Genomic DNA, 4,308 nt, shown 5'->3' on the forward strand with positions numbered 1-4,308 from the left:
GTCATCTGCAAACCAACCGCCTTTTCCTCTGAATAGGCTTCTCCAGCCGTGACGAAGGAGGATTTGAGTGGAAACAGTGCTTCACAGTTAGCCGCAAATTCCCGCTTTTACAGGCCCACAGTGGAACATTCTATACTTAGTCCCTGTTCTCTGCCACTTGGTCTTTTCGTTTTCAAATCAGTTCATGGGGTTCGCCTCCATATATCTGTATAAAACTGATACTAACATGTCCAAAAAAGTTGTAAATAAGTGGATATTTAACTTAAAAATAAGAAAACATGGCATGAAGCCTGGGTTACCAGTACCACACATATTGGTAATACCACCCTGCTAACTAAAAAAATACTTTAAAAAAAAATTATAGCTAGTCTGTGAGAATGGTAGATTAAGATGCCAATGGATAAGCCTTCAGGCCTAAATGCTAAACACATCACAATTGTTTTCTGTGTTTCTTCTAAATCGCTCCCCAAGAAATCTGACCCATCATGCCTTGAAGGCAAAATGCTGATAGGTTCCAAGAATGAATATTGTTTAGTTTGACAACTTTCAAATTCTCACTTTTAGACAGATTTCCAGGAAAGATTACCTGTCAAGTGTTCGCTCGGAAAAAAAGATAAGGGTAATCACTCATTTCTTGTAACACCTTACTAGAAAAAAACTTTAAGATTAGTGTAATCGACCACAAAAAGTAGACCTGTCAGGACAAGGGAGCTTAGTTTACTTAGTTTAGTTTGGGTTGATTGTTAGTTGTTAGTTTGAAGTACAAAATAAGACCTTAATTTTGTTTTCATTTTGCTCTTTCATTATGAATGACTGTTGGAATGTTTTTGTGAAGTCAGACACCATTTACTGTTTTCTTTTACTGTGATGACATGTTGAAAATGCTTATTAGATCCTAAGGTTCCAGTTTGTCATAACATGAAAATGAAACTTTGACATTGCTGAAACAACAAAATTTGAGTAGAGATACACTGTATGGGTTGAATTAAGAGAGCGGTGCTTTCCAACAACGTGTTCATATTCTGATTCAAAGAAAATACTACTAAGGTTTAATTTTATTTTATTCCAAATATTTATAGTGGTTTTTGAGATATTGGCTTGTGCTGTTGTCTTTCATGAACAGTAATGATCTAATGTTTGTTTATATCACTTTTTGATAGTACTCGAGCTGGAGGACAATTTTTCCATCCACTAGTGTCTGGGTGACAGTCTGTAATGTTGTCCTGATGGATTCTTTCTCTAATCTGTAAAATGTTTTATTAACATCAAGATCAAGTTTTCTAAAGAACAAACAGGCATATTCAAAATGTATGATACAAAAAGTATAAAGCTCACTCTCGTTCTTCTCCATCCAGAAGTCTCCTGTAGGTGGCTATCTCAGTTTCAAGCTCCGTCTTGATGTTGAACAGGGCCTGATACTCCAGTGTCTGACTTTGAATGTCGGCATGCAGCTGTTTAAGCTCAGATTCTCTCAGCAAAATGATGCCATTGTATTGCTCCACCTGCATCCCATATCGCAACTTTGTTTCATTAAGGGCTTCTTCCATAGATGCTCTCTGTAAGAAAAGTCAAAAATAAATAAATAAATGCTCATGAGAAATGTTCAAAAGTGGAGCGCTGCATCAAGGTGTCCAGGCAGAATCTCTTACATTTCCAACTAGAGACTGCAGCTCTGTTTCCAAAAGCTGCATCTGCCTGCGGCTCACGCTGACTTGTGTTTTGGCTTCTTTCAATGCTTCCACGTTCTCGGTCACTTGAACCTGTACAATGATGATCTGTGCAAAAAAAGAGAAAGAAATGTAATTCTCTGTTGTCTTTAGAACATAAATAATGTGTAAAATTTGCAAAGAGAAATTATGCCCCACTTTTGATTCATGCCAAGTTTTCAGTTCCTCCTGGTTCTTTAGGACGATCTTTTCATAATTGGCTTTCATCTCCTCCATGATCTTTGCCAGGTCCTGTCCCTTGGGAGCATCAACATCCACCTGCACTCCTGACCGGTTGATTTGACTATATAGTTCTGACACTTCCTAAAAATTGTGAGATTTTAGGTTCCACAGGGTTATATCTTGGGTACTCTCCTGTTTGTGAACTACTGCACTCTGATCTATTGTAATTTAATATCCTTTTTTATGTGTAGTATAATCAAATGCATTTACCAGCTGATGTTGTTTCTTTAACTCGATAAGCTCCATTTTCAATCCTTCAACATCATTTTCCAGATGCAGTAATGCAACATTGGTGTCTTTCAGCATCTTTCTGAATGCATTTATGTCTGCTTCAATACACTGTCTTAGCTGTAGCTCATTTTCTTACCTATAGACACATTACATTAATGGGAATTATTGTTTCTTAATATTGCTAGTCAGTGGAATGTTGCATTAAGGGGGTCGGGGGGTGGTGTTCTCAGTTTAGTCACTGGACAAAACTTGACCCAAGATGAATCTCTAATATGTTTGGTTCATTTTCCTGGAAAAGAAAGACTCTATATTTTAAATGTATATATCTGCAGCAAGTTTATATTGTCCAGCTTGCACATATGCATATAGTTCTTTACACATAGATGGGCTCAAAGTTAATAGACATGGAATAAATCCCACAAAACATACATTGATTTCATTGAGTCTTTAAAACCAACTTACTTGATCCTATAGTCATCGGCAGCCAACTTGGCATTGTTAATTTGAAGACTCACATTTGCATTGCTCATTGCCATCTTCAAGATCTAAATGGACATAACCAAAAAAGGTACAATAAAGTCTATTGTTAGTTCATTATCTAAGGGCACTATAAAGAAGCCGCTTCTCAATTATTAATTACATTCCTTACTCAAGGGCACGTTCAAAGTCCAGTTTTTGAGTCATCCTTACTTTGAACTGAACCTGCAACCTGTGCATTACACCCAATTCACACTATAGTAATGTGCAAGCATTAATGTCTAATTAAAATTAAAGCAAAATCATAATTTAAGGGTAGCAGGTGCTACACATCTATGAAAAAATGTTGTGGATGTCAATGGATAATAATTTAGTACACAGGACAAAATTGATAGAAACTAGTATTCCAATGGACAGAAAATACCTCTTTGCGTAATTTATCAAGGGTGGCTTGGTAGTGACTGTAGTCCTTAGTGTCTGGACCTTTTTTCTCCAGAACCTGGCGGATTTTCACCTCCAGCTCACTGTTGGCCTTCTCCAAGCTGTTAGCTTTCTCCAGGTAGGAAGCAAGACGTTCATTCAAGATTTGCATGGTAACCTTTTCATTTCCAACATTTCCAACAGTCCCCATTTGTACAGTGGTAGATCCAAATATGTCCTTAGACTAGGAACCCCTATTCCCTGCACTTCTCCAATAGTAAAATGTGGGTTTTAGCATGCTGAGATCCTCTGAGGACATTCTATATATTCTTTTGTTCTGAACGCTGAAGTTTTGCATTTTGCTCAATTTTCTGCAGAGAAGAGATCTTTAATGAAAAGGAGATCAGATGCAACTGCTGGTTCTGAGAGGTATGAGATTTTTATGGTTTTGCAGTTCACAAGTAGTAGACACATTTCTGTTATCTTTAGACTCTGGACTTCCACCCTACCCACTGCTTAGTGTTACAAAATGAAAGTCAGTTCAATCTGAGGTTCCACAGGGTTATATTTTGGGATCCCTCAAATTTTTAGCTATAGGGAACTTTGGACTAAACGGTGCTATTTTGGACATTCATTGTGTGGACAAACACATTTGAAACATTCTTTAAAGTATCTTCTTTTGTGTTCTGCAGAAGGAAGAAATTCACACATATTTGGGACAACATGAGGTAAGTAAATGATGACAATTTTCATTTTTGGGTGAACTATACCCTACTCACCTGACCTCACTTGGTACTTTTTGAGCAATATGTCTTTTAGAATCCATTTCAATTTGGGAAGATCTTATTTTAGATAAGTCCTAACATGGACAACCTATATAAAATTGTTATGTTCATACAACATCGTACAGGAGCTCCTTGACTGCTGTCTGCCAGAACAAATTACCAAAGTCAAGCCTCTTTTTTCTGTTCTCATGTTATCTATGAATGACTCTCACAAATCACAGTGGCTGAAATAAATATCAAAGATGCCGACTTTCACTGCAAAAGGTCTTATCACAACTTATATTATTTAATAGTCAGTTATAAAATGTGGTTGTCTTCCTTTCTTGTTTTTTGTGAAGACCCAAGCAGCATTTAGTTCTGTAGAATTTCTTATCTAATGTTCACATAACCACCAATTACATTTTATTAACACAAACACACACACACACACATACACACACATATAC

At 36.8% G+C, this 4,308-nt stretch overlaps 1 pseudogene; it reads right to left on the bottom strand.

Moving 5' to 3' along the window:
- Nucleotides 1-1,106: 1,106 nt before the first annotated feature.
- LOC107726991 (keratin, type I cytoskeletal 18-like) lies at nt 1,107-3,551 on the bottom strand (annotated as a pseudogene).
- Nucleotides 3,552-4,308: the final 757 nt, after the last annotated feature.

The sequence above is a fragment of the Sinocyclocheilus rhinocerous genome, unplaced genomic scaffold (assembly GCF_001515625.1).
Source record: "Sinocyclocheilus rhinocerous isolate Xijiao unplaced genomic scaffold, SAMN03320098_v1.1 scaffold666, whole genome shotgun sequence".
In the NCBI taxonomy this organism is placed as follows: domain Eukaryota; kingdom Metazoa; phylum Chordata; class Actinopteri; order Cypriniformes; family Cyprinidae; genus Sinocyclocheilus; species Sinocyclocheilus rhinocerous.